This window comes from Myodes glareolus, chromosome 10 (assembly GCF_982192425.1).
Source record: "Myodes glareolus chromosome 10, mMyoGla1.1, whole genome shotgun sequence".
Taxonomy (NCBI): domain Eukaryota; kingdom Metazoa; phylum Chordata; class Mammalia; order Rodentia; family Cricetidae; genus Myodes; species Myodes glareolus.
Genome location: NC_142035.1, coordinates 27,604,622 through 27,631,539, shown reverse-complemented (window position 1 = coordinate 27,631,539; position 26,918 = coordinate 27,604,622). Strand labels below are relative to the sequence as shown.

Genomic DNA, 26,918 nt, shown 5'->3' with positions numbered 1-26,918 from the left:
CTGTGTCTCCTTGGCTCCTCCCTCTCACCATAGCCCTAGAGAGGAGGCATGTTGCTATGGCATTTATCACCATGCCGCCTATTCAGCCTGGAGTCCCACAGGCCTGTCCCCAGGCAGCCAGAGGCAGCCACTTGGAATGGAGGCTGAAAGGAAAGCTCCTAAGCCATGGGAGCAGGGTCAACAATCTCTCATTCCTTCAACCCCAAGGACACCCGCCCCTTTCTCATCAGTGTTCCTGTTTCCCCATTGTGCAGGCTCCATAGGAACCACACACACATCTATCTCTTTGATTGGTCATCCCCAGTCCCAGCGCTGCCTAAGGGCCTAAAATGGGGAGGGGGAGCTGAAAAGCTGCAGAAATTGGCTCAAACAGATATGAGATTGAACGCTGGTTCTTGTACTTGGGCTACATGCCTCAGCGAGCCTGGCTACTGCTGAGCTTCAGCCTACCATGACGCTGCCCCTCCTCTCTGGCTACTGTGAAAGTAACATGTAGCAGTGCATGCGTGTGGCACGGATGGGTGCATGTCACACAAGAGGCACGACACACACAGGAGGAGACAGTGTTCTGGAACTAGACAATTAACATGTGATATGACCTTCAGAAAAAAAAAAACCCACATCCACGACATTCTGGTGGCCTCCGGAAAAAGGCTTCTTCCAGCCAGAAACTTGTGTTGTGCCTGGAAGGCTGAGTAGGAGTCCGCCATGCATGGGGAGGCAGGGGCAGCATGGCCAAAGGCAGTAATTAACTTAACAACATCGTTGCTCGGAAGCCGGGGTGCCTGGTGAGGAACAATGGGAGTGAGGCTGTGAGGGGCAGTGGGGCCAGGCCACACACAGCCGGATGAGCCAGGGTCTTGCCCAGTGGGCCACAGGGAGGCATGGGGCTGCCCCACAAAGGAGAGGGGGGGGCACATGGGATGTTCACGTGAGATAACCCTGGGGGGCCCTCTAGCGTGTGTCAGGAAAGGACAGAACCGGGAAGGAGACCAGATTGCAGACTGCTAAAATCTTCCAGGGGTGAATTTAGGAGGGCACGGGTCTGGGCAGCATCAGGAATAACAGAGAAAGGACCTGGACCCTGTTTGGAAGCCATCAGAAACTCGTGGTTATGTGAAAATAAGGAGAAAACACTTAATCCTGGTGATCAAGTCCTTTCCACTTATAATGGTCTCCTCCTCCTCTTTTTTTTCTCCCCAGCCTCTGCATGCAGTGCATGTGTGCACACGTGTCTATGTGTGTGCACTTGTATATATGCAGTGAGAGCTCTGCTTGTCAAAGCGCCACCATCTCTCTGCTTGAGCTCTCTGCCAGCCTACAGCATCCTTCCCCAGGACTGTGTGTATTCAGGATGAAGTCTTCCTACAGGGACTAGGCCCCATTTCTTCTTGTCTTAGCCCCTTAGCTGAAGCTTCCTGGTATATTTCATAGAAATAAACACAATTAACACATAGTGGTCATTATACAATGGTTTAAAACCTGTGCTAGATCATAGAGCTAGACTAGATGGTCTCTGAGGAACTCTGGGTCCCACATTCTGATTCTCGGGCTGTTTACGAAACAAGGGACTTGCAAATGATGCTTGCTTCAGTGACTAGACTCCTGGGTAGCAGTTTCCTCGGCTTTAAGATCAGGAAGCTGCATCTCTCAGGAGAAACTGGCACCTTATTCAACAGGGGAGCAAGCCAGGCGCTTGGGTCAACCCAGTATCCTACGGGAACGTCCCAGAATACACCTTTGAAGGTCCTTTTCAAAGCATTAACCATCAACAAAAGGAAGAAAGCAACCCTGAAATCCCAGAGAACAGAACAGGCTGAGCTGATGACTCAGCCCCAGCAGCTGTGCAAAGCAGAGCATGGCGACCAGAGTTTGGGAGGGCGCCCGTCTCTGCCAAGGCAGCAGCAGAACCTGGAACATTCTTCCTAGGCAAGCACAGAACCTTGTGCTCCTTGAATGCTAATGCAGAGAGGGGAATGGAAACGGGCATTTGCCAAGGAGCCACCCTCCCACCTTAGAACACCAGGGCCACCGCACTGAGGCGATGGGCAAAGCTCTGCAGGCTTCAGGGCGGCCTCATCCTCCCCCATCAGCAGACTCCAGTCCAGCCTTCCTGCCCTTGTGGAGGGGGACTTCTCCAGCTCACTTCCTGTCTCTGGCACAAGCCACTCCCTGAACTCAAACTGCTCAACAGAGCCATTGAATTCTGCGTGCTCACTGTGGCAACCCCAGTACAGTGGCAGGGCTGTTTCACAATTGGCCAAATGCTGCAGGGGTTCCCAAGGCAACCAGAAAAGGCCTGAGGGCTGAGGCGGCACCACAAGAAGCCTGCCTCAGCACTGGTCCCAAGTCCTGGTCCTTGTCCCACCTCAGGGAACTCTGAACTGCTGAGCAGGGTGTGCTCAGGTTTCCTTCCCCATTTCAGCCTTTGGGGTGCTCACATCTGTTCTACTTGTGGAAGATGGACTGATTTATCTTTACTGACAGCATTGGGGACGAAGCACCCCATCCCATAGGCTGGGCCCCGGGACAGAATAAAAGGGAACAGACTCTGTATGTATAGGCACCCCCTCCTTCTGCCTGTCCATCTGTCTTTCTCTCTCTCTCTCTTCCCTCTCTGGCTGCATGAGGTGAACTGTTTCACACCCTCCTCCACCTGACAGGCCAACACTGCTTAAGCAGGGCACAAAAGGAATCCAGTCCCCACCTCTCATTTTGCTGAGATGTTTTCTCACAGGGACAAAAACTGACCAATAGGAAGTCTGAAGACTTTTTCTCGTGTGTGTGTGTGTGTGTGTGTGTGTGTGTGTGTGTGTGTGTGTATACACACGTGCACATCTGTGTATACATGGAGGCCAAAGTGGGATATCTTCTTCAAGGACTCAATCTTGTTTTATGAGACAGGGTTTTTCACTAAACCTGGAGCTCATCTGTTCATCTACACTGTTGGCCAGCAAATCCCAGGAATCCTCCCGTTTCAGCCTCCCTGGTGCACGGGAGTACACCATACCCACCTGGGGAGCCAAACTCAGGTTCTCATGTTTGCATGGCATTTCCCCAGGCCAGAAAGACCATTTTGGTTGATTGGTTGGTTTTAGAATTCTTTACTTTTTTTAATGGAAAGAAATTTATTCTTATTATGTGTATGAGATTCTACATGTATATATGCACATCATATGTGTGTCCCGTGCCCATGGAGGCCAGAAGAGGACATTGGATCCCCTAGAATGTACTGACAAATGGTTATGGACCACATGTGGGTGCTGGGAACCAAATCCATGGTAAGACCATTTTTTTAAAGAAGGATTTGGGGGCTGAGGATGTAATTTAGTAGCAGAGGGCTTTCAGAGTATGAGAGAGGCCCTGGGTGAAACCCCAAGCACAGCCCAACCCTCCCCCGCAAACAAGGGGTTTGACTGCAGGTTAAAAACGTGAAATACAACTTCATACCTGTGAGGATGGCTATCAGAAGACAGGGAACAAGTGTTGGAGCGTGGAGAAACTCTCCCACAATGGTGACGCTGCCATGGAAAATAGTTTGGAAGTCCTCCACAAAGCTGAAGAGGATTGCCTTTGAACCTGCAATGCCAATACTGAGTAGACTTCCCAAGAAATGCTGCAGGCATTGAAACACTGTGCACAGGATTGATACCGCATGACTTCCAATAGCCAAGGGTGGGGAGCACCTAGTGTTCGTCAGTTTCCAATAGCCAAGGGTGGGGAGCACCTAGTGTTCGTCAGTTTCCAATAGCAAAAGGGTGGGGAGCACCTAGTGTTCGTCAGTTTCCAATAGCCAAGGGTGGAGAGCACCTAGTGTTCATCAGTTTCCAATAGCAAAAGGGTGGGGAGCACCTAGTGTTCGTCAGTTTCCAATAGCAAAAGAGTGGGGAGCACCTAGTGTTTGTCAGTTTCCAATAGCCAAGGGTGGGGAGCACCTAGTGTTTGTCAGTTTCCAATAGCCAAGGGTGGGGAGCACGTAGTGTCTGTCAGTAGATGAAAATGGGTGCTGCACAGGATATCCACACACTAGTGTAACTATCAGTACTCTCTGTCCCACTGGTCCCCCCTGGATCGATTTCTCTCCACCCACCAGGTCCTGCTCACTAGCTCCTGCAGCCACTTATGAAATAACCACTCTGATGCTTATTATTAGTTACAATTGTTTGGCAATGTCTTAGGCTTCTTACTGGCTAGCTCTAGGTATTAAATTAACCCATTTCTATTAATCTGTGTATTGCCACGAGGCTGTGGCTTACTAGTGTGGCTACATGGCATATTCTCACTCTGTCTTCCTTCTGTCTCTTTGTTCGGATTTCCCACCTAGCTATATTCTGCCTGTCCATTGGCCAAAACAGCTTTATTCATCAACCAATAAAAGCAACACATATACAGAAGGAGATCCCACGTCACACCAGGACTTCAACTATAGTAGAAATGAGGTAGCAACATGTGCTACAACATGGACAAGCCCTGAAGACACCGAGTTAAGTGAAAGAAGTCAGATGCAAACACCAAGTGATGGATGACTCTGTTTACACAAAATACCACCATGGGCAAATCTACAGAGACAGGAGCCACTTAGTGGCTGTCAAGATGAAGGGAAGAAGAAACAGAGAGGCAGCTGTTGACAGGAATGGGGCTTCTTAAGAGGGATTCTGCAGATGCTTGGGGATTAGATAATGGGGTTGGCTACACAATTTTGTACTACAAATGTGGGGATGGTACATTTTCAAAGGGTAAATGTTATAGTCTGTGAACTGCATCTCAATTAAAAGAAAAAAAACTCAGTCAAAACAAATCCACACAATGGATATTTTTAATGAATAGTTGCTAAAGGTTAGGTATGGTCCAGAAGGGAGGAAATGGTCCAGATTGCTCAGCAGTGGCAGCAGGGCAAGACAGAAAGCCAATCCTCCGCCCTCACCTGAGACCAGAGGCAAGCAGGGCACCTAGACTGCTCCCAAGGAGTCCTTCCTGAGCCTTCTCTCCAGCCTGAGTAGAACCAATCCTGCTCTTGAAACAGAGCAGAAGCCCCATCCAGAGACAGCTGTTTTTCCTCTCCTGTTGTCCCTTCTTCCCACAGCCTAGGTGCCGTGCAACCAGTGCCCTGAACCCCAGTAGCTCAGAGTCACATCGCACGATCACCGGTGGCCAGCTGGGGCCTCTCTTCTCTTAAGTACAGCTACTTCAAACATTCGTGGTAACCTCTTGTCTCTACCGGTGTCTTTGGAACCCAACCAAGATGATAAAGGGAGAGATAGACAATTTGTGGGAAATCAGAAAGCTCCATCCCTTCATTGCCTCTTAAGGGGATCTGTTCTTTACGGATAATCTGTGTACCTCAAGAGTCTGAGAAGGCATGAGCTGAGGTTGAAATTACAGGCCCCTTCTTCCAGGCTGGCTGCCCAAGGGCATCTACCAGGGGCAAGGAGCAATAGGGGAACCCTGGGTCCACTCCTTCCAATGTAAGTTGCTCCAGGATAGACCCTCTGCAGGCACCAGGGAGAGGTGTGGGAACAGAGAGGTCACGGCGCCAACTTCAGCTTGGTAGCCAATTTGGCAAATGACTCCTGGCAGATGGAGGCCCCCAGCAGCCCTGGCCACAGCGTATGCTTTCCCTGGGCCTCCTCACTGATAGAGCTGTCAATCTCTGCAGCGTCTCCCTGCCCCTCCTCCTCTCAAGCATCACAGGGAGAGGATGACAGTGGACCTCCATCTAGGCGGCTTCTCTCTACTCTTTGGGCCTTGGTTCTTAGGATCCTGGGTCTCACTGCTACTTATGCCACCACCTATCCCAAGGGCTAGCAGCGGCTTACGTGGTCTTAGAAGCTTAGGACAGAAAATAACTCAGGGAGAATTTGCCACCATTTTATCCACAGAGAAGTTAAAATCCAGGAAGGGCAGGATATCTGCTGTAGTTGTCCAGAGTCTGGGCTGGCAGCTGGATTCCAGCGAATCTACCCATCTGCCCATCCCCTGCACCATCCCCACGTGAAAGCAAGCCTGGGTTCAATAAGAACAAAGGGGAGATTTTTCCAAAGGAAGAAAGAGCTGAGGGGGAAGACAAGTGCCGTACCAACGTGAAGACAGGTCACACAGGACTAGAAGGTGAGACCCAGACCCAAGGAAGAAGAGGCTGCTACGCAGCACCACGAGTCCAAACAGACTGGTCTCATCCCAAGTTTCCTGCCCACTGATTTAAACTCATGATCAGTCTTCTTATGGTCAACGAGGACCAGGGAGCAGGTTCATGCTTTGGGAAAAATAAAGACATCTCTTAAGTGAGTGTTAAAGGAAGAATTTCTGCATAGGATTTGCTGCAGTGGAAGAAATCTACTCCTCGGGAGTCTGCAGGGAGGAACGCGAGATAAAGGGAAGGCAGTCCGGACACACACCCAAGCCAACCTTCAAATGCTGTGTTTTGTTCACGTCTGCCTGGGAACATAGCCCCTTTCAACGGAGACAACCCTCCACCAAACAGTGATCAGAGAGCCTCTACCACCTAGGGAGACCAAACCAGGACCGACAGACTTCAACAACCAAACTCCCTGGCCCCATCAGCATCTCATGACACTCTAGTCCAGTGGTTCCCAACATTTCTAATGCTGTGGCCCTTTAATACAGTTCTTCGTCTTGTGGTGACCACCCCCCCCCCATAAAATTATTTTCGTTGCTGCTTCATAACTGTGATTTTGCTACTGTCGTGAATAGTAATGTAAATATCTACTATGCAGGATATCTGACAGGTAACATCTGTAAAAGGTTTGTTCAACCCCTAAGGGGTCGCAACCCACAGGTTGAGAACCACTGCTCTGGTTCAATGGTCCTAGCAGAAAACTCAAGACTTGTGAGTCCACAGCATGAGCAACAGCATCAGAAGGCATGACGTAGCTTGCCCCGAAGCCACCAGCTCTCAGGCCAACGCCGCTTCTGCTGGGAGCCAAGTTGTGTCTGTGTCCCCGAGGCCTGCGGGCTGAGCTCAGAGACACAGCATGGTTCACCCAAGCATGCCGTGTGTTGCCCACGAGCCCTGCCCCTCACCGCAGCATTCTTCTCCCTCTGCTCTTGTTCTTCTGCAGCTGCCAGTTGCCCTGCCTGCTCCGCAGCCACTCCCCGCCCAGCTGATTGCTGGTGGCATTTCCCACATCATGCTGAAACCTTTCACCTTCAGGAAGATGCCTGGCTTTCAGCAAGACCCAGCCTTGCTTGCGCTTGCTGGACGAGGGCCAGGGATTAACAAACCCCTCTCCAGAGAAGCTGTCCTGCCTCTTGATTTAGTCAAAATAAGAATTTAAAACTGTTTTCAGTGGGGGAGTCTGCTGACACCCAGTCCCCACTTAAAAGTCTTTCTTATTCATGGAGAAACCAACTAACTTAATAGAAATAGCGTGGTTCTGGGATCAAACACACCTGGGTTTGGGCTCCGAATGCCACTGTATGTCTAAGTCTCAGGAGCCTTTTCTGTAAATGCGGCTGGTTACAGCTGGACATGGGACAGCCATGGTGAATATCACCAATCATGCCTGCTCTGTGCTGCCAGAGCCCTGACACAGAGGATGCTCACCAGAAGCAGTAGGGGGGTCACTCATTTGCCTGAGTCTAGTCTCTTCATAATTATTTCAAATTTATTGTTATTATCATTATTATTAGTGTGTATGTGTGGGGGGTGGGCGCATGCACAAACACACAGAAGTGGGTTCTTTTTCTACCATGGGATCCATGGATAGAACTCAGATTGTCAGGCTCACAGAATAAATGTCTCTATTTGTTGAGCCATCACACTGACGCTATTTGACTCTGTGTGTGTGTGTGTGTGTGTGTGTGTGTATGTGACACATGTAGTATGTGTATAAGCCGTGTGTACACAGAGGCCTTAGGTTGATATCACTGGTCTCTAGCATGCTCCATCTTGCTTTTGGAGACAGGGTCTCTCACTAAAATCTGGAGCTCACCAATTATTTAGTCTGCCTGGCCACTCAGCTTTGATGATCTACCTACCCCTGTTCTCCAGTGTTGGGGTTACAAAAGTGTGCCACCATGGCTGGATTTGGTCCTGGGTGCGAGGGATCTGAACCCAGGCCCTCATGTTTTCCTGACTGTCCCATCTCCCCAGTCACCCTCTTTTAAAAACACCTTTCTTGTTTTATGTGTATGGTTGCACATGGCAGGGTACCAAGTGCATGCCGTGCCCAAGGAGGCCAGAAGAGGGCACTGGATCACCTAGAATTGGAGTTACAGTTAACTTGTGAGCTGCCATGTGGGTGCTGGGAACCAAACCTAGATCCTCTGGGAAAGCAGCCAGTATTCTTAACTGGAGCCATCTCTCCAACCCCACTTTAGTGGAACTCATGTATTTTATCTTTAACTCAATCCTAATTCTTCCTGTGTGTGCATACATATGTGTGATGGACACATATGTCATGTGGGTTTGTACACGTTTGCACACATGCATGTGTGGAGACAAAGGTTTCTTCTTCAATCATCCTCTTTCTTGTTTTTTGAGACAGGATCTCTCACTGGCCTTAGAACTCACAATGAGGCTATGCAGGCTGACCAAGGAGTTCCAGGGACGTAGCTGCCTCTGTCTACCCAGTACTGGGACTGCAGACACACCACACCACTGCACTAGCTTTCCCCATTGGTGCTGGGGCCACATGCTCAGCTTGCGCAACACTTATTTTACTGACTGAACCATTTCCCCAGATCTCTCAATTCAAAACCTTAATGTGCAAAGCTAGAACATTGTTCTTGAGAGGTTCCAGAAGCATTGTGTGTGTGTGTACATGCAAGTGTGCTGATGTGCATACATGTGTGCACAGGACAGCTAGAGGTCAACCTTAGGTGGCAATCCTTAGGAGCCATTTACCTTGTTTTCTGAGGCACGTCTCTCTCACCGGGACTCGGAGCTCACAGGTTAGGCTAGGCCAGCTAATGACTGCTGTTCTAATTCCCCAGAACTAGGATGATAAATGTGTGTCACCATGCATGGCTTTTTACACAGGGCTCAAACTCATGCTTCCACGGCAAGCACTTTAATGACTGAGTGATCTCCCAGTCTAGCTCCCTAGCTCCCTCCAAACAATTCTCTGTCTCTCTGTCTCTGTCACTGTCTCTGTCTCTCTCTCTCTCTGCCTTTGTTCTAGAAAAAAAAATCCAATAACTGTCGAGCCAACAACGGCACTTCAGTCTTCACCATTCACCAATGCCATTGGGTGTAAGACAGCACGCCAAGAGTCACATTCCCCAAAGCACAACTTTCTAGCTTTCCTCGGAAGTCTGTTTCCCTGAGGCTTTCCCTCTGTTTTACTACTCACAGCAACCCCACTGCTTCAGAAGAGCACACCAGCATCCTTCCCTGCTCGGTATATCCAGAACCTGACGTCTTCAGAATGGCCAGCATCCATCCACAGACTCAGCCACCACCTCTGACACAGCAATCCTCTTAGCCCCTGCAATCTCGTAGCGAGAAGGGTCCCTTCAGAACAGGGACTGGACTGTGCACCCCTCCAGTCAATCCCTCCCACCTTGGTCAGAAGCCAAGCCCTCACTCTGGTGGATCTAAAGACCTTTATGTCCTTTTCTTCCCATCATTTACTGTCTTTGGCCTCTGCTACTGCTCCCCTCACCCACTCACCTTCGCAGACATTCCCACCTCAGGGCCTTTGCATGTGTCAGTTCTGCGGCCTGGAATGCTCCTCTCCCACACCTCTGTTCAGCATTTTCTCATTCACTCAGGTCTTTGCTTCAAGGGTTATCTTTGTGGTGCACCTCATTTAATATAATACAGGCTCCCACCTCCCAGCATCCCTCTCTCCTCTCACACTTCAATGTTCTCTATCATCCTTAGCAACCACTAATGTATTTATGCACTTATCTATTACCTTTGTAAGTACCAGGGAAGTAAAGACACATGCCCACTTTGTCCTTGACTGTGTTCTTAGACTTGTGCCTACGACCTGCCCAGTCTCTGATGCAGACTTGCTGAGCGATAGGCGCGTCTGCTCTTGGTTGGGGTGATATGAGCTTCTTAGCAATGGAGACAGCTGGGGGTGCTTTGCTCATCCAATAACAGTCCCTTTCTTGCATAGCACATTGGGTAGTGGGTCATCTCTCCTTCTCGGCTGATTCTACTCCTCGGCAGAGACCTGAGCCTAGAACTAACAGCTGGATCTTGGGGACAAGAATGAGAGCAGCATCTTTATAACAGAGCCGGGATTTACTCACGAGGAGTGCGCGCCCCGCAAGCATTCTCTCCGTTCACCTCCCACCCTCTGCGGTAGAGGGATTGTCTGGAACTCAGCACTCACTCCGGCTGCCCCTGCAATTTCTTTCTCTGCTCTTGTGGAATCCACTCAGGTCTAACAGCAATCCCAAAGCCTGACAGCAGCTCTCAGAGAAAGATCAACACCTAACGATTATGCTTGCTCTTCACTCTCCATGATTTTATATTTGTAAAGTCATCCATTTGCTGATATTTATAGTCTCAGAATTAATACTCTCAGCTCTTCTGCGGTCATTTCACAGACAGGCACGGGTAACAGAAAGTTCCTAGATGCCTATGTTCTCAGTGGACCACAAGGCATCTTCTTAATGTTTTGTAAAAAGATTTATCTTATGTGAGTGTTTTGCCTGCATGGATGTCTGCTCACCATGTGCGTGGAGGTCAGAAGAGGGCATTGGATCTTCTGGAACTACAGTGGCAGATGGTCGTGAGCTCTGGGTGCTGGGAATTGAACCCGGTGGTCTGGAATAGCAGCCAGGGCTCTTAACTTCTGAGCCATCTCTCCACACCAACAAGGTAGCTTCTTGGTTGACCTCTTCAACTGTAAGCATAGGACCTAGTCGAGGTCTACACATAGCCAGATTTTCAACACTTTTGCTTGTGATTTCATGGTTGAAATGACTGCCCCATGCCTCATGTTAAAAAACCATCAGGTGTTTCTCTGCACAGGAAGGCTCTCTCACTGAGAAATACATTGGTCAGAAATACTTCCCTGAGGCATGCATGAGCCATAGTGCTCTTGGCTGTATGTCCATGGATGTGAACCAACATATATTAAATATGATATAAACAGAAATGCACATGAGGTAAGGTTATGTATGGCTGAAAATGTGACAGAGGCCTGTAGAAACCTAACCCCGTGATTCCTTTAGGCACAGTGGCTCAGTACTGGGCAGTTTAGAGTTTGCTATATCTTTGTAAAATACAGTAGCATGGGTCCGACAATCAGTTTATTAAACACAGCGATTAGATGGGTCTAGCTGAAGTTTCTATGTTCCAGGATTGGTACAAAACGATGTCCTTAGCACCAGCACCAGCAAGAGTTCAGATGATGCATCAGACTCTATGGGATTCAACCTCAGCCCAGGGTAGCTTGGGCCCTCAGGCCAGTCCCTCTCAGCACCGGTTTCCGTAAAAGTACCCGAGGTGAAACACTGTCATGACAATTAAGGGCAGTGCCTGTACAGAACCCTTAGCACATGGAACATGTCACAGCTGGGGGGGGGACTTCCAGCAGGTGGCCAGACAGCCTTTGAAGACCACGTATTTGCCCTGAGCAAGCATGAAGGCCAAGCAGAACCAAACCTCCCATCTCTCCTCCGAGGCTCTGCCATGCACTGGCTCTCGCAGTGACTGTCCATTGAGAGTCTATGGCTTGAGGGTCCATCAGAAGGTGTTCAGATATCGGCACTCACAGCGGCCACAGCCTACATGGCAAGCAGTGCCACGCTACAGGCCCCTTCCCTCTGCCTTGCGTCTGCACATAATGAACATTGATAAATTAAGAGAGTTCCCATTTATTTGAAAATCCATTATTTCTGGATTATTTTGAACAAATCAAAGACCCTTCAGCTCTGTGTGCCTATTTCAGAAAAGCAACCGAGGCCAAGGCTGTGAGATGGCCCTCCCAGGACTCTGACAAGAAGTCTTTTAATTGGTATGGTCGCTTTGTTAGCTGCCCGACAGGGTAAGAATTTCTGCTCTCTGCTAGAGCTATTCTATAGGCAAAGAAGCTGAGCGTGGGGTGCAGGGTGACACTTGCCCAAGGTCCCAAGGCCATCAGTGGTAAAGCTAGGATTTGGAGCTTACACTTGTGGGTCGTTCGCCCTTTGCTGGTTCTTTTGGCACTGGGCTCTAGCACATCCCCCTCACCCACCTTTCCTAAAGGCACACAGGAGCCTTGTCACAGGACTCTGGTATGGCAGGAAGAGAAAGTGAACTGTCTAGGACAGGACCGAGCCAGGAACCTAACTTTCAGCAGAGGACTGGGTATGAACCTCAGCTGCCCCTCCCTGCCAAGTGAGGGTCAGCTCCAATGACCCATTTAGTGATGCCTGCAAGGAGGGGAGACACTGTTTGAAGACAGAGTTATAGACCAAGGCACTGGGTAGCACATGCCAGGAAGGTCCCACGCTGCACAGCCTTCCTTCACTTGGACGGGGTCAACTCTTGTCTTTTTGAGGCCGGGTGTTGTGTAACCCAGACCAGCTTCAAACTCAATTAAAATTGAGGCAAGCCTTGGACTCTTGATCCTTCTGCCTTCACTTCCTAAGTGTTGGGACTATAGAGGTGAGCCACCATGATTGGATCACTTTCAAGTTAAATATAGCTTTTTTTTAAAAAAAAAACCTAATCCCCTTACCATCCCCACCCCCTACTAAGCACAGAATATTTTTTTTTCCTTTTATTTTGAGACAGGGTTTCTCTGGTGTAATTCTGGCTGTCCTGGAACTCACTATGTAGACCAGTCCAGGCTGGCCTTGAACTCAGAGATCCTCTTGCCTCTGCCTCCTGAGTGCTGGGATAAAAGGCATGTGTCATCACCGCCAGACTAGCATGGAGTATTTTTGTGAGAGGGGTGTTGTTATTGCTTCTGCATGGTTCTAACCATAGTATATGTACAACTTCGCATCTTTTAAAATTTTAACATGGTTTAAGAATTGTCCATATGGCGCAGTCTTTATGAAATGTGTTTTGTGGGGGCTGGGGAAGTGACTCAGCGGGGAAAGTACTTGTTGTGCCAGTGTGCAGAGCCGTTGGAATCTCCAGAGCCCCTGCAAATGCATATCTGCAACCCTAGTGCTCTGGGTGAGAAGGGAGTGGAGGCAGGAGAATCCTGGCAAGCGCAGCTGCAGCGAGGGTGAGGACTGACCCCCAGGGCTGTCCTCTGCCCCCCCCACACAAGTGCTGGGCCATGGCTGCTTCTATACTCACACACATGAACATGCATCACACACCTGCACCCACATGAACAAAGACACATGCACACACACACACACACACATACACAAGCACACACACACAGTGTTTTATGGCCACACTGGTCATTCCATCACTGGTCCTTGATGGTAACCTTTCCCCTTCTCCTGAACACTAGCACGTTCTCGTTATCAAAGCCAGGGCAATAATGGCTATCTTTGTCCATAGCTATTGGTCTACATTTAGTGTCGTTTCCTCAGGGTGGATCCCTGGGCAGATTCCAGGATCAACAAGTCTGAATGTTCCGCCAAACTGCTTTCTTGAAGGATAGGTTGCCAGCTTCCTCCTCCCACCCATAACATCTGCACAATGGATAGATTTTCCATGTGGCAAAGCCACTGGACTTGACCAAAGCCTTAAAGGGCAAATTCAAGCTCAAACATAGAGTCATTCAATATAATTTTGCTCTCTGTTTTCCCTTGTAGCCGGTGTTTTCACATCCGTGTGGCAAGAGGAAAAATTATGGCCAAGTTAAAAATTGACCTAGTTCCCAAACTAATGGCAAACCTGCCACCGTGGTCTCCTCACTCCCAGCCACAGCACTTCCTGGTGTTCCAGGACTTATGGAGCACCTGTGTCTGATGTGTCTTGGCTTCCTATGCCAATAGCCCAAAGTATCAAGGCACAGGCTGGAGAGGGGCTTGGCACAAGTGATTGTTCCTGCAGGAGTCAGAAGACCCCGGCATCCTGAGATTCCCCAAAGAGCTACTCTGGGCACCAGGAAGGGGACTCTTGGAATTCCCTCTGTTCTCCTAGGGGTAGAACCTGGGCATCCACCTCTGCCTATGGCCACACATCTCTGGCCTCTTGATGCACTGGTATCTCTACCTACAAAGTGAAGGTTACACTCCTTGCCTCTCAGAACTGTTGTGACATCCCAGCCTCACCTCCATGCCTACTTCCCAACCACTCTGAGTTCACGTGGAGTCATAGCTTCGCCCATGCGGTGCCCTCTAAAAGGCTCTCGGGAGCCTGTCAAGTCTGTTCATCTGCTAAGGTCATCCAGGCTGGGAAGCCTGTGGATGACTCCACAGTAGGTCAAATTCACAGCTCCCACCGTGGCCCTGTTTGTTAGACACGCTCCTTAGAGTGCAGCCCCACCTGTAGTCGGCTTCTGAGCCCAGACAATACCACAGAGATGAGGAAGAGCATCCGCAGAAGGAGGGTGCTGCTGCTACTGTCAAGAGAGCCAGATCACAGCAGAGAAAGCTGTCACACACCGTTCTGAACCACCCAGGCCAAAGTCAAGCTCCACAGACCCTTCTGAATGAGCACAGGGCTCTCATCTGCTTCCTGCCCGGCAGCCTTAGGATAGCAATGGTGCAGACACGCATTCCTCATCCCCGGGGAGAGGGATAGCCGGAGAGCTCAGTCCCTGCCTCTCATCCACAGCACGGTTCTGCTGTCCCCATCTCAGAGAAAAAGGAGGCAGAAAAGTCACCAGACTCTCCTACAGTCTCCAGGGACAGCTCTGGCCTTCTTTCTTGAACAGTCAGTCACAAATGGGCTCTGACTAAGCTTCCAAAGGGTCCCTGCTTGCACAGCGAGGCTCCAAGGACCTGTGCTCTGCAGATATGTCCAGGTGCTGATCCACGCCGACTATCAGGTGGGTCCAGCTTGCATCCCTGAGCTGCATCGGGTCCAGGACAGAGATGAAGATGGCCCAGCACAAAATGGCATATGTACTGTGAGGTTTGGGAGAAATCATTTCTGGTAAATGGATTGTGTGGTTCTTGAGTGTGAACTTCGCAGAACTGAAGGAAGGACAACATTGTGCCGCAGTGGCCAAAGGTTACACACACACATCTGTGAGATGGCAATGGGGGAGAACTGGACCCAGAAGATGGAATTCTCAGTAGTCCAGCCTCCCCGCACCTCCATACATATATAGTGAATAGGAAACTCTCATAAGCCCTTAGCCTGCAAACCACAGACTAAGACACAATATTTGCAAAATGTAAGCATTTGACAATGAACATGAATCCAAAATGAGTGAAAAACTGCAACAACTCAGTTGTTGCCCCCTTTCTGGGCAAAATATCTGAATAGACAACTCACCAAAAATGATACATGGGCTGCAAATGAGCACAGGAATGCTCCTGCCATTGGTCAATAGGAAAGGCAAGCGAAGGGCATGGAGAGGCTTCCTCACACGTCAACTATAACAGTGACAGATTAAGGACAACCATCCCAAGTGTATGACAGGACATGGAGGAACCAGAATTCTTGTGAACTGATAAGGGACTGTGAACTGGGAGAGTCTTAGTTAAATACATTCTAGCAAATGATATGCCCATTTTATTACAGAAATTAACCAAGAAAACAGTGTGAGTTCATCCAAAGATCTGAGTAAAAATGTTTACAGCAACCCTGTCTGTAGCAGGAAAGAAAGAGAAGAAAGAAAGAAAGAACGAACGAACGAAAAAGCATAACCAACAAGATATGAATGGATAAACCAATCATGGTTAATCTTTTACTCATACAATGGACTACTACTCAACAATAAAAAGAACCAAACTATTTTTTCTTTTTCAGTGTGTGCGTCTGTGTCCATTCATGTGTATGTGTCATGTATTCCTGTGTACACATGTGTATGTAATGCATGCCTGTATGTACACATGTGTGGGTGACTATACACGTAGACACTAAGGTCAATGCTGGATGTCTTCCTCCATCACCTGTCTATCTTACCTTTTGAGACGGGGTCTCTAATTGAACCTGGAGCTGGCTATTTTGTCAAATCTCGCTGGCCAGTGAGTCCCCAGGCCCCACCTGTCTCTGCTTGCCAATGCTGGAGCTACAGAGGTGCATAACTCCCCCTGGCTTATACACGGTTTCTAGGGATCTCACCTCAGATTCTCATGATTTCTCAGGAGGCACTCTGCCCACTGATCCATGTGCCCAGTGCCCCAAAGGATCATCCATTCATATATACAACTTGACTCAAAATAATGATTTTGAATGAGCAAGGCCAGGCCCTCCGGAATGTACACTTAGGATTACACTTATGGAAATTTCTGAAAACACTAATGATGGGAAGCAGTTGCACAGGCACGAGGGGATGAGACCAGAGAGCGACACGTTAGCAGGGGCAAGAGGAAACTTCTGGGGACGAGGCAGGTGGTCATTGTCTTAATTATGAGGTGGTTCGCTAAAATGACCTAACTGTGTGCTGTAAATACATGCAGCTCGCTGTTTACTGGCCCTACTTGACTCGAGCTAGGAGGGGGAGAGGGTGGGAGAGATGGAAGGAGGAACGGTGGCGGGCAGGAGGAGACTTGGGAAGCACACACACAATACACGTGTACACTCACTGAGGATGAAGCTGCCACGTGGCCTCTGGGGTAGCCTGAAAACCCTGCTGGCCAAATATTTCTCCTGATAGAGACGCCAAGGCTGCTTGTCTTTACTGAGCTTTTCCTCTGAGTGCTTCCTATGTGCCGTGCTCGGGCCAGGCACAGTATTTCCTAGGTTACTCTTACCCCAGGAAATCCATCCAAACAGCCATGGTGCACCCCCTTTCCCAAATCTAACAGAAACAGACACGCGCTCTAACTGCCTCATCTGAGTTTTCTTCCCAGGCTCCATCAAAGTTCTTCTTAGTAAGGAGTTTATACCTCTTGGAAGAAAACCCTCAATAGTGCATGACTGTTATTCTGCCTTCTTTTGTGGCTAAACAGACATTCAGGCTGAACCCCAATGACCTCCAATAATCAACCAATGGGAATCAAGTCTTTACAGAATCACAGAAGTTCAGAGCAGGTAAGGACCTGAGGGTCCCCAAGCCCACCATCCGGAGTGATTGTCTCTGAAGGACTGCTTCTCAGAGTGACCTTTTCTCCAAGTGACCATCGTGTGCTGCAGGCACCTGGCCTGTTTAACCCCCTGTGGTGAGGAACAAGCTTGCTAGGGAAGTGGAGAGACATGAGAAAGCAAGAGTGACAAACTTGCCCCTGGAAGTTATCGTGCATCTACTACAGGCTGAACCCTGGAGTAGCACAAATGGAGTTTCCAATCTAGTTTAATTTCGCTCCAATTTTGCTCCTCTGAGGCTAAATTTAATTACATTGACCAGTTATCAATGAGGTAACAAGAACAGACAAATTAAGTGCCTTTTCACAGTAGAGGGTAAAAGGGTTGACCAGAATACTATCGGTGATTTCCATGGCTGCCCACTCAGGGCACAGAGTGAAAAGACCAACACAGCCTCAACCTGAGCTCTCCTCTCAATGTGACTGCTGCTCTTTGGGACCCTCCACCTCTCGGTCTTAGGAACCCAAAGGCCATTGTCTCCTCAGCTCCACAAAGGAACACCTTTTTCTTGGAGGTAGCAAAGGGTCATCTCACCTCGGACCATGCAGAACCTGGCATAATGGCAAAGGGCCTGGGTTCTAAGGAGGAGCTGTGGGGTCTGAAGGAGGAGCTGCGTGGCTTGGAGGAGGATTCCTAAAAGAGCATTTTGGGCTGGGCCTTGAACACAGGCCCACATCAGCAGTACCAGGAAGAAAGTTACATAGAGAGCAACCAGGTGACTAAAATAATAACAGTGGGAAGGAGGGGTACAGGGGAGACTGCTGATCTGAAAAAGATCAAGTCCAGGATCACTTGGGGACTTTTCTGGAGTCACACACCACCCAGAGTCCTTCCTTAGCTCTCAGCTCACCCTGGTCATGCTCCTACTTTGAAGATCCTGGGTGAGAGCTGAGGAATGAGGAACGGATGTGCAGAAGTCTCCTCTGAGAACAGAGTGAGGGAGAGAAGAAGCAAAAGTAAAAGAGGTGAGAACTGGGTTGGACTGAGGTGTTTGGAGATGCAGCTTCCACGTGGTAGGGTGGGACCCAGGACCAGTTGGTTAAATTCCTTATAACTTAGCATCCCTTTGGAGAACAATGTTGTCCCTGGTGGGCTCTCAGAACAGGGCTGTAAGGTCCCACATACCTGGGCCTGTCTGGAGAGTAGTGTTCTTTGTCACTTGGGGCTTTGAGGAGGGGGAGGGGCTGACCAGAGGCAGTTCTGGGGGGCTACCTGCTGCATACTGGGCCTCTCACATGGGCTCTCAGGAGAGTGTCCCATCTGCTCTCTGGAATGAACAATTGGTCCTTCTTTGGTAGATGAGAACCTGGCTAAGGGTGGGGTCACACGGTGTGCTTCAAGTTCCAGGCTAACAGTCAGCAGACCTGGAAGGACGCTAGACCCAACTCTGAAGCCAGTGCTCGCCCTGAACAGTGAGAAGCTCAAGAGGAGCCAGAGCCACTTCAGAGGATGGATCTGAGGCTCCTCCCCACAGGCTCAGGACCCCAAAGATGAAGGAGGTGACCTCTGTCACATGTCTGTGTCTCACTGTAGAGGTGATGTTCAACCGGCCTCTCTCACACTTAGCTCAGTGTCTAAAGTCTGTCACTTCCGAAAGGGAAGGTGTGTGTGTGTGTGTGTGTGTGTGTGTGTGTGTGTGTGTGTGAGAGAGAGAGAGAGAGAGAGAGAGAGAGAGAGAGAGAGAGAGAGAGAGAGGGAGAGAGAGAGAGAGAATACAGCACAAGGAAGAGAGGGATGTGTGGGAATGAGAGGAAAGGCACCAAGCTGGTTTCCTGTGAGACTTTGGGACAGACCTAGCTAGCATTTCCTGCGCCTCCACTGCCAGAGGGAGTAGGGATGTGCCCTCGGCACCAGCTGGGGATCAAGGGCTTTACTGTCCTTCTCCTCTTCTTTCCCTCAACTCTCACTCTGCCAGAATTCTGGGTCCTCCTCCTCCAGAAAGCCTTCCTGGACATACCAGCTTTTGGGACTGTGAGTAGTGCTGACTGCTTATGTCACCGTGCCCTGTGAATTCCAGGTCCTCTGCACCATGGGACAAGTCATGCACAGTTCTCACTCACTGCCACGCCATCTCTGGAGCACCCTAGGACATCCTGGTCTCTGCGCGTAGCCCTGATGCCAGAAGCTAGCTTGGAAGATACATTATCTTTTTTTTTTGCTGTAGATTTCTTTTATTTTTAGTAATGCGGAGCTGTGTGCAGAGAGGTCAGATGTGTTGGAACCCCTGGAGACAGTTACAGGCAGTTGTGAGCCTTCAGATGTGGGTGCTGGGAACAGAACTCTCAAAGATCGGCATTGCTCCTAACTGCTGAGTCTTCGCCCCAGCCCCAACATGCGCCATATGGTTACTGCTAGATGGTTATTACTGAGAACTTGCTCTGGTCTGTGCAAGGATTTGCCTCCCTAGATGGCTCTTAGAAAGTGCTAGGCAAGGGCTTGCCTTCAGTGCTGGGCAGGCTGCCTCCTGTGGCTGGGTTTTGAATACCAAACCAAAGGGATCTTCTTTGCCCGTGCAGAGTGCTGGTCTGTCTCTACAGTGTAGGAAGCCAGGAGGTCCGAGTCCTGACCCTGTCACTATGGGTATAAAACCTTGGGCCAGCTCTTCCCTCTAGGAGTCACAGTTTTCTAAACTATGACAACTTGTTCACCCATGAAGTAGTAGCACTTGATGACCATGTGGTCATCAAACGAATCGTTATCCAGGGGTAGAGGGAGAACACAGCCTCCCTGCCAAAACTGTGTGGGTTCTGTTGCATAACAGGTAACAAGCTGCTTCCCTGCTCAGAGCCTCTATGCTTTCCATTATAAAGCATGGATAACCTATCAGGGCCTCATTCAGTGTTGTGGGGGAGATGGGTCCTGAAAACTGGGTCTGGATATTGTCTGCTAAACACAAAGTCACTTCTGACCCATGCTCCTGGGCCCTTGGAAAGCTTGGCTGCTTCCCTTTCTTCCAGCCAATCCATACTCTGTCTTTTTTCTGGGTCTGCCAAATCTTCCAGGGCAACTGTAACACGGCTACTTCACTGAGCAGCAGACATGGTAGGGAATGCCATGCAGATTCCAAGTGCTTTAAAACTTGCCTCCTCGTGGCCAGTACCCAATACTCAAAAGGCAGAGCCCAGTGATGGCTATGGTAGTATTTCTGTGTACCAGGCCCTACATACCATCCGTCCATTCATCTTTAGCCAGGCTAGAAAGCTTCCCGAGGGCAGGGAGCACACCTTGGACCTGAGACAGACACTCGGTAGAGTGGATGTAAATGAGTAGTTGTTCCTTTGCCTCCCCTGGCACATTCAGAACAGAGCCTTATCATATTAAGTTGCTTGATGAATATTTGATTAACTGGGGCCACAAGTACAAACTGCCATCAGTGGCTTTTGTCTGGTTCCACGCTTGTGGGGTTCTTCCTCCTAATTCTACATTCCTCAGAGGCCCTTCTTCTAGAGCCCTCTAGGCTTCCTCTGCAACCAGAGCCCACTTTCTCAGAGTGGCCGTGTGACAGGGCAGCAGGCAGACTGCCTACTTGCTGGTCAGGTCATATTCCACTGAAGCAGAGGACAGCAGGACCTCAGCTTCCAAAGACAGAAACTGCTCATCAGGGGCCTGTTCTCATATTTCAAAGCTGAAAGGACCCCAAACTCAGCACAAGACACCTGAAGACCAAGTTCTCAGCACAAAGGAGATTTATTTGTCCCAGAAGAACAGAGGGCAGGGAATAAAAGACAAGACAGGGTACAGAGGATGCGGGAGAACTGGGGAGGGAACAGGGAAAAGGGGAAGGGATATTTGTCCCAGAGGGACAAAGGACTACCTCTGGATAGAGAGGAGACAGACATTATAAAATGACAGTTTATAAAGGGAGAACGGAAAACCCTGTATTAGAATGAGTTGGTTAGTTTTGATTGGGCATGTTAATTGTGTGGCCAAAAGGGGGTTTTTGATTGCTGGACTCCAATACTTTGATAGATGGACCTTGGCAGTCAGCCTCAGGAGGAAGTGACCAAATAAGGGAATAGACCTTGGTAGCTAGATTTAGGATGTAATCTAAAGGGTTTTAGCAAGGGAGAAGAAGTGGGGGAAGGGCAAGGCCTGCCAGCCATGTTTGCCGTGTTTGGGCCTGCTAGAGCCCCTTCAAAAACGGTTGTATCAGGCTTCACAGACCACTCAATGAGACCCGCTACTAAGGCTGCCAAGCAAGGTTTTGGAGTCGCCATGGTGGGAAGCTTGGCTAGGGCCAGTTTCAAGTGGGTACAGAGGTGCTGCAGGCCTCAGTCCCCAGGCAGCCGTGCTAGGACTGCTGCTGAACGTGAGGGGCATAACTAGGGCTTTGGAAATTAGAGGGGGGCGGGAAGCAGGCAGGCAGAACCAATAAGTACAAGCTGCCAAAACAAGGCAAATTCCCAGCCTCGCAGAACGGGCCTACCCTTGCCTGCACCTGCCAGACTGTTTTCATGCTCCATAGACCAGCCAGCAACTTCTAAGCAGTGTGGGCCTCACACTGAAAATCTACACCAGAGGTTACCAATGACCTAACACAAACCTAGCTCAATATGTGCATTGGGAATATTGCGCCACGGGTTCCATTTTTAAAGCCGAGCATCGTCATAACAGTTATCCAGGCTTCGGTCGCACAGATCAGCAGATCTGAGCAGACCGGGCTGGCATTCTTGCTTGCAGTCCAGAGTGGCAGAGCAGGATAGCAACTGCCTCTTTCCAGAGAGCACGTGGAGCTGCTACAGCCCAGCCAGTCCGCTTTGCCTTCACAGGGAACTGCAAGGGAGGTCCCTTGCTCCTGGCTTCTATTTCTGTGAATAAACCTCCCAATGACCTCAGCAAACAGAGAACATTATTGCCATTTCACACAACAGGGAAACAGACAGGGGTGGGGGAATTAAGATTAAAAGTCAAGCAGCCTGACTCCAGCCAACAACACAAGGAGTTGGGAAACAAACAAACAAACAAACAAACCAGTCTGGGGCAAACTAAGTCAAATATGGGCAGTGATTTAGAGCTTTTAAATGTATCATTCTGGGGGCCAGAGAGATGACTCAGTGGTTAAGAGCATTGGTTGCTTTTGCAAAGGACCCAGGTTTGATTCCCTGAACCCACATGGTGGCTCACGACCATCTGTAACTCCAGTTCCAGAGGATCTAATGCCCTCTTCCGGCTTCTGTGGACACTGGGCATTCACATGGTGCACACAGGCAGGCAACACACCCATACAAAACTAAAATTATTATCAAATGTATCATCATCATCATCATCACCATCATCATCGTCGTCGTCATCTGTGGTGCTGAGGAAGGACTCCAGGGATTTGTGCATGGTGGGCAAGGGCTCTATCTCTGAGCTATGCCCCAGCCTATAGTGAGTGGTTTAGAAAGCCAACGCACTCAGTTTGCATGGTATCTTTCTTTCTGGTATCAAAGCCTGGAGGCATTCAGGGCTCTTCTCTTACGATGTCATAGTGAACAGGACTCCGCGCATCATCGGAAAGGCCCTGATCTGGCAAAATATAAAGCAGGCCAAGCTACGCCAGACTCCCAAGGGTGCGGACCTCTGTGAACTCACGTCCTTGCTACACAGCCAGCCTGTCCCCATATGACAGCAGGCTCCTGCTGCTCCTGATCCAAACCTGAACACACAGGAATCCATCGATCCATATCTGCAGCATTCTATCTTTCAAGAGGAGGCTTTGAATGGAGCCATTCCCAAACATTCTCCCTCTAGCAAATCACAGAGCGTTTGTTCCTGCCTCTCGTTACATTATCTGGATCTTCCTCAAGTTACAGGTACCTGCTCCCTATTCAACCCCAGCCCCCACAAAATGAGCACAGAAGAAAACAGCTGTGAAGTCCTTAGCCCACGGGAGCTTGAAGGACCCTCATCCATCACCACCTCTGCCTCTTACTCTACAGGTGTGAGAGGCCTGACCTCAGGCCCCGCAGTGAGTGGTCAGCAGGGTGCAGGGATGGTCCAGCCTCAGACTTCTCATGCTGGCTCTTTCCACTGCCTCCCAGACATTCCTTTAGGGTTGACTCAGCACCTCAGTTCAGAGGGCCGTGCTGGGCATGTGACAAACACTTCATAAATATCCATCCATTAAGAGGTGTAGAGCAGCCTGGAACACGGGCTGTCTCTGCAAGGGTTTTTGGCTCAGCGTTCCCAGCACCGAGCACCAGCTGCCCACCCCTAGGGCCTGGGTGGCCTAGACACAGAACGAGCCCATATGACTCAGAAATGCCGTTCCTATGGAATGACTCTAGCCCCTGCCCTTTTGAGAAACCTTGAGCAATGACTCCATTTCTCAGGGTGAATGGTTCTTCATGGATGAGATGTGGAGGAAAAGCTTCTGAAACTTCCGGGTAGTCATGGGCACCAGACAGACTTTGTGCCAACATAGAAAAGCCACGCTTCTGCCGAGGCACACACCTTATAATCACAGTACTCTGGAGGCAGAGGGTCATGAGTTCAAGGTCAGCTTGAGACCCTGTCTCAAAAAAAAACCAAAAACACACTTAGCAGATCCTGCTTCTAGAGGCCTCTAAGGACAGGAAAGGTCGGGTCTGCCTGAGACCATTGTATAGTTCAACTGAGCAGTGTCACAGAGTGATTGATCATAGGTGGTCCCCCAGGCTCTGTAGCTACCTTCTAAGTTGCTGGGGAAAGGAACTCACAGGCCTCTAACACTGGAGCTGGGAAGAAGCTTATTATTATTCCCACATCCAGCACAGAAAAACATGCCAACGGCATCAGCTCTCTGGGTCTTCTGGACTCACTGGGCAGAGGACCATCTATCTCCTACTCTTTCTCTGCCCTCCCAGTAGTAACATGTGTCAGTTGCCCCCTAGACATCATTCCATGCCTGCATACTGGGCTTCCTGAAACTCAGGATTGGCTCCGGCTCTTTCCTATAGCCATGCAGCTGGCCCAGAGCCTAGCTAACCAATGATAACACTGAGCCCTGATCAAAGGGACTGGGAATCCCTCCACCCTATGCTGGAACAGGGTCATGGCTAGCCAGTGCATTCAATCTGTTTGAGCAGTGGGGACACGGACTCTTAGAGGGAGGCTGGCTTACCCAAGGTGACCCAGTCTAAGGCAGGGTTCAAGCTAAATCACCTCCTTGACTCCCAAGCCAGCATATTCCCAGCTCTATACTATCCAGGTTCTGCAGTAGGTTAGCTGTCCAGCTCTGGACACTCTTAGGATGGTCTGAGGAGTAAATAATTGAAACCTGCTAAAGTCGCACACAGGGAGCCCTCAGGAAGCACATTTGTCAGGACTGTCATTCAGACCTTGGCATTCTCCTTGAGAATGGGGAACCCTCCAGCCATCCGCTAAGCAGCCTGGCAAGAGCTCTGCAGCCCTGACTCACACACTCTCCAGTTCAGTCCAGCATGTCCTCTGCAGCAGTCATTCTGGGGAGAGAGGCCTGCTCTGCCCTCATGGTCCTTCATGGCTTTCCTGGCTCTAACTCCATGCCTGTGTGCAACACAAACACACTGACACACACACACACACACACACACGCATGTACGTGCGCACACACACACACACGCACACACACGCCAGGTACATGTGGGAGACAGCAGGACCGGTGAAACAGGCGGTGTTTCTAAGACAGATAGACCCCCTCTTCCTTCTGGCTCATCCCTATCTCTCAAATTCTCAGCCTTCTTCCTTCCTAACAGATACAATTGAGATCAGGACCACCTACAATGCTCTTGCATTCCATACACGATATTAGGGATAATAAATAACCACCATTTTTTATTTTTAAAAGTCCTCTCAGTTAGGCAGTAGTGGTACATGCCTTTAATCCCAGCACTGGGGAGGCAGTGGCAGACAGATCTCTGTGAGTTCGAAGCCAACCTGGTCTACAAGAGCTAGTTCTAGGACAGGCTCAGGTTCCCAGGCCCACCTGGTCCCTTTGTCCCTAATGAGGAGTCTAGAAATGCAGGTAAAATGTCTGGTAGCCACAGCCGATGGCAATAATGAATATTAGTGATCTCTATGACAACCAACACCTGTGCAATGCGCAGCCTTTGAAAGTCAATTCATTCCCCCCCACCCCCACAATACAGTTGGTTGGAAAGCATCATTCTCTCAAATGTATTTAACTCAACACTTATTAAGCACCTACTTTATGCCTTGTCATGGGTCTGAGGCTGGAGACAGAGAAGCAAAGCTCGGGCCTCTGCCAGGAAGAGCTCATGGTCTAGCAGAGATTTAGGGCAGAAGCAGGTGGGTGGGGGTGCATCACACTTTCTTTCGACCTAACTGGTGCTGCAGCAAAAACTCTGCCCCACCCTGTTGGGAACCTCCTTTATGCTGCTGTCAAAAGGCAAAAGGCGTCTGGAATAAACTAAACCTAGACAGGATGGACGGTAGGCTGAAAATGACAGCAAGAAGAAGCTAGAGACTAGGAGATGTGGGCAACCACGACTTGGCCCTTGCTTCAGTCTCAGAAGAGTTTCCAGGGAAGGCAAGGATTGGTGTGAGATCTGCAAGTCTGGTTCCTGCTCCCTGCCAGCACTCAAGGCCCAGGTGCTCCTGTTCCCTAGGGATGACACCCATGGATGCTGGGGTCCTCCAAGCCCATGGCTGGGTTATATATGCCTGCGGGTGACCATTATTTGCTACTACTGTTGCAGCTCTGGGGTTGGAAATGTTTGCATCTCCTAGTTGCTGCCCATTACCAGCCCCTCCCTCCTCCCACCACCCCCTGCAGTGACACCTTCTACTGGGATGTGGAGGAGACTGTAGGGCAAAGAACTACTCCTAATTTACCTCCAAATTCGGGATCCTTGAGAACCTACTGTGTGTGTCAGTCAAGCCAGCGCGGTCTCAAGAGCTTGCACGTGACTCTCATCTTAGGACAACCCTCTAAGGCAGGCGTCCTTCTCCCCAGGTTTACAAATACGGAAGTTGAAGGGAGGATAAGTAACTTGTCAGCGCCACAGGGATGTCCCCCATAGAACCGACTGACGCCTCCAGGCTGCAAGGCCCACAGGGTCAACATTTCACTTGAGAAGTCCAGAGTTTGAAAGAGATTAACCAAGGGGACCCCCGAATATTTCGAGAACCTAAACTTAAATAGTTTTAATAGATGAGTCTCCAGAGTTGCCGAAGTCACGCTCAAGTGGTGTACTGAACTGTATAGATCATCTTGCTCAGCTGTACTGAACAGACAAGCAGACACCCACACCCCAAAAAATAGTAAGATGGCTATTTGGGGCCAACCAGTAAGTTAGGGCCCAGAACCTTAGGCTCTGGCTCTCCCTAATACCCCTCGACTTGCAGAGAGACCAGCATTATCTCCTGCAACCCAGCGAGGCCCTACATCCCCAGAGAAGGGCAAGGAAGCGGGCGGCATGTGACCAGCCTTCCCACCCCTGCAGAGTTGAAGAACGGAATGTGGACTTTTCAGGCTGGCAGGTGTTGCAAGCCGTCTGGCTCCCCGCTAGGGAGTGGAAAGAGAAAACAGCATATACCGCGGAAGCTCCAGGGAGACTGAGGCAAATTTCCCACCCTAGGGATCATGGGAAATTTTTGCCAGCTCTACTGCAGAGCTCTGATGCTTCACAGCGGGCAAGAAAGGAAGGAAGCAGTCGTAGACACTTGACCTTGGGGTGGGTGTGCGGTTCCAAAGAGAAGCTCATAGGTTTGCGGAATGCCAAAAGAGGAAAACAAATAGGAAGGGCGAAGGGATTAGTTCCCTAAAACCCACCTACCACACGTCAAGGAAGACCTTGGGCGTCTTCCCTACTGAAATCAGCATCCTCTAAACAGTACATTTCACGTGAGGGAGAGGAGTGCTCAGGAGGATGCAGGGGAA

The 26,918-nt window shown here is 49.7% G+C and overlaps 1 protein-coding gene across 11 annotated transcripts in view; it reads right to left on the bottom strand.

The window, feature by feature from the left end:
• Positions 1-26,918, bottom strand: part of Snph (syntaphilin) — a 42,044-nt gene that overhangs the window by 14,526 nt on the left and 600 nt on the right. For 6 of the 11 annotated variants that reach the window (XM_085697242.2, XM_048445626.3, XM_085697239.2 and 3 more), the window contains one exon: positions 3,451-3,579. The exons of the other annotated variants lie outside the window; for them this stretch is intronic. The gene's annotated coding sequence lies outside the window, so the exon portion shown is untranslated. Of the gene's footprint in view, positions 1-3,450; positions 3,580-26,918 lie in introns of those variants that run through there. 11 annotated transcript variants of the gene reach the window in all.